This window comes from Macrotis lagotis, chromosome X (genome assembly GCF_037893015.1).
Source record: "Macrotis lagotis isolate mMagLag1 chromosome X, bilby.v1.9.chrom.fasta, whole genome shotgun sequence".
NCBI lineage: Eukaryota > Metazoa > Chordata > Mammalia > Peramelemorphia > Peramelidae > Macrotis > Macrotis lagotis.
This window is the reverse complement of record NC_133666.1, coordinates 62,010,626-62,026,566: the sequence shown is the minus strand read 5'-3', so window position 1 is coordinate 62,026,566 and position 15,941 is coordinate 62,010,626. Positions and strand designations below refer to the sequence as shown.

General features: G+C 36.5%; 1 long non-coding RNA gene across 2 annotated transcripts in view; it reads left to right on the top strand.

The window, feature by feature from the left end:
• LOC141497565 (uncharacterized) overlaps positions 1-15,941 on the top strand; it is a 317,802-nt gene that overhangs the window by 113,961 nt on the left and 187,900 nt on the right. The gene's annotated exons all lie outside the window — the stretch shown is intronic.

The window sequence follows — 15,941 nt, the reverse complement described above, 5'->3', positions numbered from 1 at the left end:
AAATAAATATAAATTTTGCCTGTTTTTTCTCAATATCAAATATGAATTTCCACTTCATTGGATGGAGCTGACATCCTAGAGGGGAAAAATTCCCAGGCTTTGTGGAGGTCTTTTGTGTTACTGATAAATACTAAGATCCTGAGATATAAGGAGACATGCATTAACTTGGAAAATAGTTGGAAGGCTCTGTTCCACAGGGTTGGAGGGGGTGGCTGCACCAGAGTGAAGGAGCTGCAGTATCCCGGGAACAGTCCCAGGGTGCCTGGGAGCCATGGCTCCTGACAGCAGTAGCAGTTTCCTGATGTGCCACCCCAGGGAGCACCAAGCACCACTTGGAAGATCAGCAGGCAGACCTCTGCCAGAGCCAGCATGAAGCCTAGGCCAGTCTGGCCCCCCTCAACCCAGCCATGGCACTCAGCACAGCCCAGACCCCAGGAAACGGAAGCAGGCCCATGGAGCTGCCCAGCAAGAGCCTCCCTGCAGCTGCTCCCAGAGCCCTCAGCTCATGGAAGGTAAAGGAGTGGAGGGAGACCACCGAGGTCTGTCCTCTGTCCCTCGAACAAGACTCTGGAGATTTAACCATATTCATACCATGGTCGCAGTCTGGGCCCCCCATAGAGCAGGGACCCCCCCCCCCCACAGCCCCGGGATAGAGGGGTGAGCTATATTTTCTTTACTATTTACTCCCTTTGTTACCTTAGTAGAATAAATCTTTTTTGTCTGCAAATACTTTGGAGTCAAGAGTTAGTCTTTAAAATTAATTCATTCATGTTCTTAAATTCTAGACTAGACCATCCTAGAACATTATACCTTCCTTACTTGTATTGCTGAGAATAGTTACATCACTCAGTTGATCATCATACAATATTACTGTTACTGCCTACTACAAAATCCTAGTTCTCCTAGCTTCATTTTATTCATGTAAGTCTTGCCAAGTTTTTCTTCGAGTATCCTGCTCATCATTTCTTATAGTACAATAGTATTCCATTACAATTATATGGGCAACAAAAAAAGGAACTTCCAGCCAAGATGGCGGAGAGAAGACAGGCACAGTTCTAGAGTCTCCTGATCCCTTCCCCATCTATCACATGAAACAAACCTCTTAGAGGAAGTCCGACTCATGGAACCCAGAGAGAAAAGCCAGGAGAAAGAGCATCTACCTCAGGATTTGTCTCCCACTGCAGCTTTTGTAGAATTGGGGCAGTTGAGTATCAGACCGGTATCAGCCAGAGTAACAGCTGAATTGGAACCGGGGAGTCTGAGGGCCAGAGAGCAGGACCTGCTGGATCAGTGGTGGGGCTGGACAAAAGGGGCTTGGGTCCACGGAGAAGCAGAGGTGCTGGTGTTGGTGCTGTCCCCCTGGAGCTTGGGGAAGGGGCTGCGGGGAGAGGTCTGGTGCAAGAGAGCTGCGGACACCATCACTGGGCTCCTTCGGTCTGAGAAACTCTGAGCCCACGCTTCCATTGCACTGATGCCTCCTCCAAAACAAACAATTGCCAACTACTTCTGCCTCAGGCCCAGGTGTGTGAGCCAAAGAACCAGCCCAGCTGAGGAATGACCTCAGGCCAGGGTAAAGAGCACCATTGATTGAAGGCAAAAGAATTCAATACCAACTACTCCTCCCTTCGGGCAAAGGGAGAAGGCCTCTCAACCCAGGTCACAGACACTCCAGAGAGGGCAGCCAGCACCTTCTACTGGCCAGCCAGAGAAACTGCACTCAGTAAAGCCTTTAGTGATCCCAAGCACAGGTGAACCAGCCCCCCTCCCAACTCAAGGTCTTAGCATAATGAAGAAGGGTCAGCTGAAAGGTGGATCCATAGAAAAATTCCTGGAAGGGAAACACCCCAACTCAGAGAGACCTGGAACCTCTGAGGAGAATACAATCTGGTCTCCAGCACAGAAAGACTTCCTTGAAGAAATAAGGAAGGAGCTTAAAAATTTGGGAGAGAAAATTGGTACCTTGCAACAAGAAAATAAAACCTTAGAAAGTACAATTGGACAAACACAAAATGAGAATAAATCTCTCAGATCATCAATTGGACAATTACAAAATGAGAATAATTCTCTCTGATCCTCAAATGAGCAAATGCAAAAAGAAATTAATTCTCTCAAAACCTCAATTGGTCAAATGGAAAGCTCTTTCAAAAGTAGAATTGACCAATTGGAAAAGGAAGTGCAAAAGGTTAATGAAGAAAACTCCTCCCCTCCAAAAATAATGGAGTCTACAGAAACTAATGACTCCATGTGATGGCAAGAGTCAGTTAAAGAAAATCAAAAAATAGAAAAAATAGAAGCAAATGTAAAATACCTCATCAACAAAGGGCAAAGTAGTTATTAAAAGAGTACATCGATCCCTACCAGAAAAAGATCCTAAAATAAAAACACCAAGGAATGTTGCACCAAACTGCAGAACTATCAGATAAAAGAGAAAATCCTGCAAGCAGCCAGAAAGAAGCAATTTAAATATCAAGAAGGCACAATAAGGATCACGCAGGACCTGGCTGCATCAACTGTAAGGGATTGAAGGGCCTGGAACGAGATATTTTGAAGAGCACGGGAGCTTGGAATGCAGCCAAGAATATACTTTCCTGCAAAGCTGAGCCTACACTTCCAGGGAAAAAGATGGACATTTAAGAAAATGGAAGAATTCCAAAAATTTCTGATGAAAAGACCAGAGCTAAACAGAAAATTTGGACATCAAAGGGGAGGTTCAAGAGACACATGAAAAGGTAAATAAAAGGGGGGGGTAGTAAAAGGAAAAAAAATGCAATAAATGTAACTCTAACAGAGAGAATACAGCTTGCCAGAAATGATGGACATTCATGACCTATCCATGAGACTACTATCTAATGGGATGTAATTGGCTTTAACCCCATTTGGGAGAAAGACTCTAATAACTCTCAGGAATTTTGACTCTATTTGATAGAATATACAGAACTAGAAGGGTCAGACACTCAGAATTTTCTATGACTTAGATAGAATGATCTAAAAAAAAACACTGCCATCCTAAAAAGGGGGACAGGAAAGAGAGGGGAGGAGGGAGGGGATTGAATGGGGTAAATCACATTACACTAAGAGGTACAAAAACCCTCTGGTAATAGTGGGGAAGAAGGGAGCAGAGGAGAAACACCTGAATCTTCTTCTCATCAAACTTGGCTTAAAGTCAACCTACACATACTCAGTTAACTTATAAAACATCTAAGCTTTCAATTATTAAAAGGGGAAAAGGGGAGGGGGGACGGAGAAAGGGAAGGGGAGTGGGGGAAATAAGAAAAGGAATGGAAGGGAAAAGGGAAAAAGGGAAAGGGGAAAGAAAGGGGAGAGTGTGATATAGGAGGGCAAACACACTGAAGGGGGTGGTTTTCAGAAACAAAAGACAGGGGAATATGGATAAAAGGGGGGGGAAGGGGGGAAAATACAAACAGAGGGAAGATAGCATGGAGGGCAATAAAGAATTAGTAATCATAACCTTAAATGTGAATGAGATGAACTCTCCCTTAAAATGTAAGCAAATAGCAGAGTGGATTAAAAACCAGAATCCTACAATATGCTGCTTACAAGAAACTCATTTGAAGCAGAGAGATACATATAGAGTAAAGGTAAAAGGTTGGAGCAAAAATATATTTTGCTTCAGCTGAAGTAAAAAAAGCAGGGGTAGCAATCCTTATCTCAGACAAAGCAGCTGCAAAAACAGATAGTGTTAAAAGAGATAAGGATGGAATCTATATCCTCCTAAAAGGTACCATAGACAATAAAGTCATTTCAGTATTGAATATATATGCACCCAGTGGGACAGCATCCAAATTCTTAGAGGAGAAGCTGAAAGAATTACAGGAAGACATAGATAGCAAAACTCTACTAGTGGGAGACCTCAACCTCCCACTATCAGATCTAGATAAATCGAATCATTAAACAAACAAGAAAGAAAGTAGGGAGGTAAATAGATTGTTAGAAAAATTAGATATGGTAGATTTATGGAGGAAACTGAATGGGGATAGAAAGGAATATACTTTTTTCTCTGCAGTACATGGAACTTATACAAAAATTGACCATGTACTAGGACATAAACACTTAATGATCAACTGCAGAAAGGCAGAAATAGTGAATACATCTTTCTCCCATCACAATGCAATAAAAGTCATATGCAATACTGGGCCAAGGAGATATAGACCCAGACCAAATTGAAAACTGAATAACCTCATTTTAAAAAATGAGTGGACCAAAAAACAAATTATAGAAAGAATTAACCATTTTATCATAGATAATGATAATAATGAAACCACATACCAAAATCTATGGGATGCATTCAGACCAACTCTCAGGGGATATATTATAGCTCTAAATACTTATATGAATAAATTGGAGAAAGATGAAATCAATGAACTAAACAAGCAACTAAAAAAATTGGAGAAAGAACAAATCAAAAATCCCCAATTAAGTACCAAGTTAGAAATTCTAAAAATTAAAGGAGAAATTAATAAAATTGAAAGCAAAAAAACTATTGAATTAATAAATAAAAACAAAAGTCGGTATTATGAAAAAAACAATAAAATTGATAAACCTCTGATCAATTTGATTAAAAAAAATAAAGAAGAAAACCAAGTAGCTAGTATCATAAATGAAAAAGGTGAACTCACCACCAATGAGGAGGAAATTAAAGTAATAATTCAAAAATTATTTTGCCTAGCTCTATGCCAATAAATATGATAATCTAAGTGAAATGGATGAATATTTGCAAAAATATAAGTTGCCCAGCTTAAATGAAGAAGAGATTAAATACCTAAACATCCCTATCTCAGAAAAAGAAATTCAACAAGCCATTACTGAACTCCCTAAAAAAAATCTCCAGGGCCTGATGGATTCACAAGTGAATTCTACCAAACATTTAAGGAACAATTGGTTCCAATCCTATATAAACTCTTTGGAAAAATAGGGAAAGATGGAATTCTTCCTAACTCTTTCTATGAAACCAATATGGTACTGTTACCTAAACCAGGAAGAGTTAAAACAGAGAAAGAAAATTATAGACCTATCTCCCTGATGAATATAGATGCAAAAATCCTAAATAAAATCTTAGCAAAATGATTACAAGTCATCACTAGGATAATACATTATGATCAAGTAGGATTTATTCCAGGAATGCAGGGTTGGTTCAATATTAGGAAAACTGTTAGTATACTTAATTATATCAACAACAATCCTATCAGAAATCACATGATTATATCAATAGATGCTGAAAAAGCTTTTGACAAAATACAGCATCCATTCCTATTAAAAACACTAGAGAGTGTAGGAATAAATGGACTGTTCCTTAAAATAATTAGCAGTATCTATCTGAAACCATCAACAAGCATTATACTCAATGGGGAGAGGCTAGAGGCATTCCCAATAAGATCAGGGGTGAAACAAGGGTGCCTATTATCACCACTACTATTCAATATTGTATAGAATTGTTAGCATCAGCAATTAGAGAAGAAAAAGAAATTAAAGGAATTAAAATTGGGAAGGAAGAGACAAAACTCTCACTCTTTGCAGATGACATGATACTTTACCTAGAAAATCCCAAGAAATCATCTAAAAAAATACTGGAAACAATTAGAAATTTTAGCAAAGTTTCAGGTTATAAAATAAACCCCCATAAATCCTCAACTTTTCTATATATGTCTAGCAAGAAACAGCAGGAAGAGCTAGAAAGAGAAATCCCACTCAAAGTAACCTCAGACAATATAAAATATTTGGGAGTCTATTTGCCAAGACAGACTCAGAATCTTTTTGAAAACAATTATAAAACACTTCTCACACAAATTAAGTTAGATTTAAATAACTGGGCAAATATCAACTGCTCATGGATAGGTAGAGCTAATATAATAAAAATGACAATTCTCCCAAAACTAAACTATCTGTTTAGTGCCCTACCAATCAAAATTCCAAAAAATTACTTTAACGAGTTAGAAAAAATTGTAAGTAAATTCATATGGAGAAATAAAAAGTCAAGAATTGCCAGAAGCTTAATGAAAAAATGTGCAAAAGAAGGTGACTTAGCCCTACCTGATCTAAAATTATATTATAAAGCATCAGTCATGAAAACTGTTTGGTATTGGCTAAGAAATAGAGTGGTGGACCAGTGGAATAGATTAGGTGTAAAAGCAGGAGATGATTATAGTAATCTGCTGTTTGATAAACCCAAAGAGTCTGTCTATTGGGATAAAAACTCCCTCTTTGATAAAAATTGCTGGGAAAATTGGCAGTTAGTATGGAAGAAACTTAGATTACACCAACACCTCACACCCTTTACCATGATAAGATCCAAATGGTTACAGGACATAGACATAAAAAACAATACTATAAGCGAATTAGTAGATCAAGGACTAGTCTACCTGTCAGATCTATGGAAAGGGGATCAGTTTATGACTAAGGAAGAGTTGGAGAATATCACCAAAAACCAATTAGATGATTTCAATTACATTAAATTAAAAAGCCTTTGCACAGATAAAACCAATGTAACCAAGATCAAAAGAAATGTAGTAAACTGGGAAACAATCTTTACAACTAATGATTCTGACAAAGGACTCATTTCTAAAATATACAGAGAACTGAGTCATATTTTTAAAACAAAAAGCCATTCCCCAATTGACAAATGGTCAAAGGATATGCAAAGGCAATTTACAGATGAGGAGATCAAAGTAATCCATAGCCATATGAACATATGTTCTAAATCATTAATTATTAGAGAAATGCAAATTAAAGCTTCTCTGAGGTACCACCTCACACCTCTCAGATTGGCCAGTATGACCAGGAAGGATAATGATCATTGTTGAAATGGATGTGGGTAGCCATATGAAAAAAATGTTCTAAATCATTAATTATTAGAGAAATGCAAATTAACGCTTCTCTGAGGTACCACCTCACACCTCTCAGATTGGCCAGTATGACCAGGAAGGATAATGATCATTGTTGGAATGGATGTGGCAAAATCTGGGGCACTATTACACTGTTGGTGGAGCTGGGATCTCATCCAACCCTTCTGGAGAGCAATTTGGAACTATGCCCAAAGGGCAACAAAAATGTGCATACCCTTTTACCCAGCAATACCACTATTGGGTCTATACCCTGAAGAGATGAGGAAAAAAGGTAAAAACATTACTTGTACAAAAATATTTATAGCAGCCCTGTTTGTGGTGGCAAAGAATTGGGAATCCAGTAAATGCCCTTCAATTGGGGAATGCCTTAGCAAACTGTGGTATATTTATGTCATGGAACACTATTGTTCTATTAGAAACCAGGAGGGACGGGATTTCATGGAAACCTGGAGGGATTTGCATGAACTAATGCTGAGTGAGATGAGCAGAACCAGAAGTACACTGTACACCCTAACAGCAACATGGGAGTGATGTTCAACCTTGAAGGACTTGCTCATTCCATCAGCGCAAGAATTGGGAACAATTTTGGGCTGTCTGCAAAGGAGAGTACCATCTGTATCCAAATAAAGAGCTGTGGAGTTTGAACAAACTACAAGGACTATTCCCTTTAATTTAGAAAAAACAGATAGTTTGTTGTCTGATCTTGTTACCTCTTAGACTTCTCTTCTCTTTAGGGATATGATTTCTCTCTCATCACACCCAGTTTGGAACAAGGTACAACATGGAAACAAAGTAAAGACTGACAGAGTGCTTTCTGTGGGTGGGAGGGGGAGGGAAGCAAGATTGGGGGAAAAATGTAGAACTCAAACAATATCTTTAATAAAAATAAATTAAAAAAACAATTTTATGGACAACTTGTGCATCTGTTCCCCAATTGATGTACAATTCCTTCAATATGTAGTTCTTTGCCATCCCAGAACTATTGGAGAGGATTCTGAGAAACTGGTAGAGTAAGATGGGAAACACCAGACTCTCCAAAATTCCTCCACAAAAGTAATATAAATAATGCCTTAAAGGAAATTTTAGCAGCAAAAGTAATTTAAAAAGCATTTCTCCTTTTAAGACAACTTAGGAAGACCTTAGGAAAACTTGATCTCCAGGAGCTAAGGTCTGGCATCATTGAAGTACACACACCTCCAAGTATGTTTCTGCTGAATCATCAAACAAGTCCTGGGGAGAGGTTGCAGCCTGGTCAGTAGAATCTTTTATTTCAGTGACCTTGTCGGGGTTGCACAGCTGAAAGGGGAAAGATTAAAAGACCCTCCACAGTTGCCAAATTCCAGCACTGATGTGCTAACCAGATGCAATCCAGGCTCTAGCTGTGGACAAGAAGAAGTGAGCACAGGGCAGAAAGGAGAGTTGAAGTTCACAGCTTGGAGAGGAACCATAAGGAGCAAGAGGGCTTGAATCTCTTACATTAAAAGACTCAAGGATTTGAAATGCTATGTTTTGTCGAACAAAGGAGCTACTTTGGACCAAGAATTTACCTAGCTCAGCTGAGTGTCATCCTTAATTTTAAAAAATAGCTATTTAATGAATAAAAAGACTCTCGGATATTCATAACAAAAAAACTCAATGGAGAATCTGATATAAAATCAAGAAGAAACATTAAGGTAAATATTATAGACCTGTTCTAAGCATCTCAATAGGGTGAACTTCTTATATGGGAAAATATCTGTATTCTTAAAATTCTTATCATTATTTGGATAGCTTTAAAGATCAAATATTAATTTAAAAACAAAGCTAGAGATTAAGTTGAAGGAATGATTGTAACAAATGAAATAGAGTAGGGAGAGGTAAAATGGAGTAATTCTACAAATGAGGCATGAATGGAAAAACTATTACAGCTGTAGTAGATGGGGTTAGAGGGCTATTACTACTTATTCACATCCTAACTTCATTAAAAAGACAATGACATATACATCTAGAAGAGCATAAAAGTCTTCTCAATTGATAAAAAAAATTAGAAAGGCAAAGACATAGGATAAGGGAGGGAATTTCACAGGGGAAGAGAAGAGATAAGAGAGGAACTCTTAAACAGCTGAATAGATTAAGGAATATGAGTTCAGAAGGTTAGGGTTAGAAGTAAATTAGATGCATGAGTAAAGATAAGGTAAATAGGGCAAGGAGGAAGAATAGTATGGAGATAATAACACAACTAATAATTATTACTTTGAATGTGATTGGGATAAATTCACCCAAAAATAGAAATGGCTAGCAGAATGGTTTAAAAATCAAAATAGATTTAATGAAAAGAAATAAACAGGGAAAGTATACTCTGTACCACCAATATTATTCAGAATTATTTTAGAAATGCTATAAATAGCAATTGAAAAGAAAAATAAATTGAAGGTATCAGAATGGGAAATGAGGTACTAAACTATTTTTTTTTTGCAGATGACAGAATGTTATATTTGGAAAATCCTAAAGATTAATCTAAAAAGTTAGTTGAAATAATAATTTTAGCAAAGTAGTAGAATATTAAAATAATCCCACATAAATTATCCATATTTTAACATATCACTAGCAAAACCCTGCATGACCCATTTAACATAACTGTAGACAGTATAACACACCTGAGATTATACCTGTCAAAAATAGACCCAGGAACAGCATGAACTTAATCATAAAACATTCTTCATACAAATAAAGTCAGATTTAAATAATTGGAGAAGTATTAGTTGTTCATGGATAAGCAAAGCCTAATATAATAAAAATGACAATTCTATCTAACTTATGTATGTATTCCATGCCATCTGAATTAAATTACCAAAAAATGTTATTTTACTGAGTTAGAAAAAATAATGGTAAAATTGATTTGGAAGAAAAAAAGTTCAAAAGAAATCAATGAAATAAAAATGTAAAGGAATGAGGTACCAGTACCAGCTCTTAAACTATATAATAAGGCAGGAATTATCAAAACTATCTGGTCCTGTCAAAGAAATGAAAAGGTAGATCAGTGAAACAGAGTATGCATATAATATACAGTAATACATGATTATAGAAATCTTGTATTTGAGAAATGCAAAGATTTAAATTTTGCAGATAAGAATTCATCATTTGACAAAAGTTGTTGGGAAAGCTGGAAAGCAATCTAACAGATATGGAACATAGATCAATAACAAACTATTTACCTAGACAAAGTCAAAATGGTGTCATGACCTAGATATAAAAGGAGATAAAAAAATTAGAAGAGCATGGGATGTATTGTGTATCAGATTTATGGTAAGGAGAACAATTTATAAATAAACAAGAGAGAGAGCATTGCTGTATCCTGTAGGATTCATGAATAAAATCTACAATTTTCTTTCATTCTATCAAGTTTATCTTTCATTCATTTATAAAAGACATGTGAAAGAAGAATCGGAATGAAAGGGAAAAAACCATGAGAAAGAAAAAAACAGAAAACCAGTTTAAAAAATTGAAAATAGTATGCTTTGGTCTGCATTCAGACCATAATTCTTTCTCTGGATGTGGATGGTATTTTTCCAACACAAGTCCTTTAGAATTGCCTTTGATCATTGTACTGCTGAGAATAAGTCTATCATTGTTAATCAGCATGCAGTCTTGCTGTTAATGTGTACAATGTTCTCCTGGTTCTGTTCGCTTCACTCATCATTAGCTCATGTAAGTCTTTCCATGATTTTCTGAAGCCTGGCTGTTCATGATTTTTTACAGAACAATAATATTTCATAACATTAATGTACCATAAATTGTTCATGCATTCCTCAAATGATGGGTATCCCCTCATTTTCCATTCTTTTCCACTACAAAAAACACTGCTATAAATGTTTTGTACATGTGGGTCTTTCCCTTTTTTATAATCTCTTCGGGATACAGATGTAGTAGTAGTATTGTTGAATCAAAGAGTATGCACAATTTTATTGCCCTTTGGGCATAGTTCTAAATTGTTCTCCAGGAAGATTGAATCAGTTTACAATTCCATCAGTAATGTCCCATCTTTCCCATATCCTGTCCAATATTGAGTATTTTCCTTTTCTGATCTGTTAGCCAATCTAATACTGTAAGGTGGTACTTCAGAGTTGTTTTAATTTACATTTCTATAATCAATATTGATTTAAAATATTTTTCATATGACTGTAGATAGCTTTAATTCATCTGAAAATGGTCTATTCATATTCTTTGATTATTTTTGATTATTGGGGAATGACTTGTATTCTTAGAAATTTGTCTTAGTTGTCTATTTTTTAAAAATGACTCCTTTATCAGAAATGCGAACTGTAAAACATATTTCCCAGCTTTCTACATTCCATTTTTTGTGAGTCGAGAGCTCCTGAAGCTGATCCAGTGTCTCCTGCACTCCATTCCTGGATCCTGCCACCTCCCTAGTGACACATTACCAATTTTTGCCCATCTCCTAAGTTGGGCTGAAAGTTTCTTATACCCTGACTTTTCTTGGTTCTGCTATTCCAGAATTCAATTTATCGCATTATTTTAAAGTAAACTGGAGAGAAATTTGGAAGAGTTGAAATTGATTTCTGATACTCAGCCATGCTGGCTCCACCCTTCAGAGATTATTCTTGAATCAAGCTCAAGTTTTCAAATAGGTGGAAGAAAGGACTGCACTTCAAATATTTAGAGTAATATGGAAAAACACAAAGTTGAAAAATTGAATGTTGAACTTGGGAAAAGTCAGGTAGATCATTTCGGCTGAAACAATGTTTTTGGTTTTGCTTTCCTGAACTTAACAAATAACAAATAAGGGGGAGCAGTCAGTAAGCACTCATGTATTGAGTTACTTAGAGTCAGGCAACTGCGCTAAGTACTGTAAATACAAAGAAAGGCAAAAAAATTCAAACCTCCCTAATTAGGGAGACAACATACCACAAGCGTTTTCCACACAGATAGAGATAGGATAAACTTAGAGCCATGAAAGTAGAATTAAGGAAGATTGGGAGAAAATGTATTTTAGAAAGTAAAATTTTAGCTGAGATTTTGAAGGAAACCAAGAAATGCAGCATAGTAGATAATGCTGTATATACATGAAATCATGAATTCTTGTTATGTATAGGTTGTCTTACCTTTTAAGTATTTAAACATGTTACATTCAGAGCTGTCCTGTTCATCTGTGTTTCTTTATGAAACTTCACTTCAGTTCTCTGCATTTTAAAATAGTTTTGTGATTTTGAAATCTAATGCTAACCTATTCCCTTCCATCACCTTCCCCTTCATTTGAAAAAAATATAGACTAGACTCTTAATAGCGACTATGTAGTCAAACAAAAGTTTCCTCATTAGTTATGTCCAAAAATTGTATTTTTTGTTTTGCACCTTGAGAAACTTCTCTTTTCTCTGTGAGAAGGTACATTTTGTGCTTGGAATCATAGTGGTTCATATTATTAATCAAACTTTTTTAAGGTTTTCTAAGCCACAAAAATGACAAACTTGGAATTTAAAAGTAGGTCCTGGGGCGGCTAGGTGGCACAGTGGATAGAGCACTGGCCTTGCAGTCAGGAGTACCTGAGTTCAAATCCGGCCTCAGACACTTAAGAATTACCTAGCTGTGTGGCCTTGGGCAAGCCATTTAACCCCCTTGCCTTGCAAAAAAACTAAAAAAAAAAAAGTAGGTCCTTTAATTCCAAATCTTTTAAGTTCTGAAGCATCTATTATGTGCCTAGGCCCTTGGAATCAAAATCCAAAAGGAAATAGTCTTTGTTCACAATAAATCTATATTTTACAGAATAATGAGGAATTATAAATTGTTATAGGCCATATATCATTAAGAAAACAAGACTTCAAGGGGCAGCTAGGTGGCACAGTGGATCAAGCACTGGCCCAGGAGTTAGGAGGACCTGAGTTCAAATCCAGCCTCAGAAACTTAATAATTGCCTAGCTGTGTGATCTTGGACAAGTCACTTAGCCCCATTGCCTTAAATAAATCAATTTTAAAAGAAGATTTCTTAAAGAATTATCAGAAAAATTTAACAAAGAAAACAGACCAATTACAGTACTGAAAGAAATTAATTATGAACCAAATTTTTTTTCAGAAAGAAAATCAGGAGGCTAAATATTAGAGAACAAATTTTAAATGTTAACAAATTATATCCTTTTGGATAATAATAGCTGAAGGTATTTTTAAAGCAATTCTCTTTCTAAAGAGAATAATAGCCCTTTATTGGAGAAAGGTTTTTCCTTCTTAAGGATCTCACATTTTACAGTTATGCTAAAAGCAGTACATGGTAGCAAGTTTTTCAAGTGACAATTACAGGTGTGGCAGAAAAAAGATGGGATTTTAGTAAAGTGTTTAGTTACCTTATATTAAGATGAACCTTTTTCCTTGTCTTATTTTTTAAAAATGGGAAAAACAGCTCATTCTATATTTGAAAAGCACCATTATAGCAATATAATGTTTTAGCATGTTTTCAGAATACTACTGTCTTAAGTTGCTTTAACTCTCTTCAAAATTTTCTTTAACCATGTTGACAGTGACTCTGTCCACAACCAAATTTTCAACAGTATCTTACTTCTATCTCTTTTCTATAGTTTAACCTGGAAAACTTGAGGGTCGTATACAATTTAGTCAAAGTAAGGAAAAGAACCAAGAGATGTTGCATTATTATTATATGTAACTACCCTTAAGCCCCATAGTACTTGGATTTAAATTGTAGGATGGAAGAGTTGATAAAGCAATGGATCTAGAGCAAGTAAAACCTGAGTTCACATTCAGCCTCAGTCACTGCAGTGACCATGGACAAGTCCTTTCACCACCAACTGGTTCAGTTTTCTTCTTCTGTAAAATGCAGGTAATAAAAGTACCTTCCTCCCAGGATTATATGTGTTTGTGTGTGTGTGTGTGTGTGTGTGTGTGTGTGTGTGTGTGTGTGTGCGCGCGTGTGTGTGTGTGTGTCTCTTTACAAAGCTTAAAGGACTCTAGAAATAATAACTGCTATTATTATTAATGTCAGTTTACATAGAACATTTACATTAGAATTAAAACCTCATCTTCTTGAAAGATCACATCAACTCTGAATCTCATTCTTCCTCAATATCCTGTTCCCAGTGAGGAGCCCCCCACCCCATTGGAGAGGGTGGAAAGTAGACACCAGAGGAGTCCATTTAGATCTCCGTTTTAAGGAAAGGGCTCAGGGTAGCCACTTCATAACATACCATTTGGCTGCAACTGCAGATCTTCATCATGCCTCCTGCCAACTCACCCCATGGTAAATACACCTTCTTATTTCAGCTTCTTTGTAATTATTATTTTTCTGGAGTAGATTGGGAGCTCATTTAGGGTGCCAACTCTCCTTTTCCTTTCTTTGTATTTCCAAAGCTTAACATAGTCCCTGTCATTTAGGAAGAGCTTATTAAAGTTGAGGGACTGACTGGCATATAAATTCATCTAAGTTATTCAGTTGCTCATTGTGGTAACAAATTTAGGTGTTAACAGGGAAGCAGTGAAACTTACTCATGACAGAAATGAATATTAAAAGCAATTAAAACAGCACTGGTAACTTTCTCAATATTTTTTCCCATTCTCCATGGACTCATTTGGAATGCAGACTTCTTAAAACTTATTATTCTATCTTTGGCTGCACTTGTATAGTCTCTTTCTATAGCCACCCTCTCCAGTGTGTTTGTGTGTGTTTGTGTGTGTGTGTGTGTGTGTGTGTGTGTGTGTGTATGAGAGAGAGAGTGGGGGGCAGGCTCACTGGGAAGGGAGCATCCTGGGGCTGAAGACTTAAGTAAGGGACATAGTTAGGATATTTTTAGGATTGGCTGCTTTTCCTGATCATAACCACACATCCATCTTTCTCTCTGGCTGTCTGTATCATTGTCTCTTGTTTATAACAGCTTGGCTTATTTCAAGAAAGGTTAATCTCTCACTTTATCATATGGTTTCCAACTCCTGGTGTGAGCTCAAACATGATCCAACCAACTTGTCCAGCTATTTCACTGAGAGAAAGGGTAAGAGTAGCTCTCCTCAGTAACTCTCAAGAGAAAAATTCTTTCTTCCTCTCATATTTGTAGGAAGGGGCTAGAGGAATACTAGGATACTGGTCAGGCAGCATGCCCTAGAGACATCCAGCTACAATTATGTTTTAAATAAAATCTGATGACTCTTCATTGTTCTCCCCTGTCTTTTCCATTTTCATATGCACTGTTAATTTCTCAAAGTTATGCATTTCTGTTAATGGATAATTGTTTTAAGGAAGCTTTGTTTAATATCTTTTGTTGGGGCAGCTAGTGGCACAGTGGATAGAGCACCAGCCCTGGAGTCAGGAGTATCTGAGTTCAAATCCGACCTCAGACACTTAATAATTACCTAGCTGTGTGGCCTTGAGGAAGTCACTTAACGCCATTGCCTTGCAAAAACTAAAAAATATTATCATTTGTGGTAACATCTTAGAAATGTCATCCTTAACCCACATAATATGGCTTTTTGTAAAAATGTTTCTCTTAAATAGACCAGTTGAAAAAGCTTTGCATCACTTCCTTCTGTAATGAGGTGTTTTTTCCCCATTATTTCTCTGAATTTCCTTAAGTATGATTTGTACATCAAATGACCTCCCCCCCCAACTCTTTTGCTCTCATCTTCACAGGGTACACATTAAGCATAGAACATAGATCTTTCCCAGGCCCCATTCCTTTTGAACATGCCTTGGCAATAAAAGTTTGAAATTAGTCAAAGATATAGATTTGAAATGTATTTTCTCCCAAGAACTTCAATTACTTTTCAATTCTGATTGAAATCCATTTGTAGTTAGTTTCAATAAAAATGAAGCAACATGCCTTTAAAATAAAATTTTAACCTTCTGTCTAACCTGTTGCTTTAGTTGCTGAACTTCCTTTCAAGCATTTTCATTACTCTGTATTTTATTCATGTGATTTCTCACATATAAAGATATTTTCAGGATTACAATTGGCAAATAGAAGAGTGATCAATATATAGGCACATTGAAAAATATAGCATTTTATTGTCCTTACAGTGGGAATCAATTTGGAAACCGAATTCTAGCCTCAAGCAGTGTCATAGATGAATACAGTGCAAATTATTGCATTC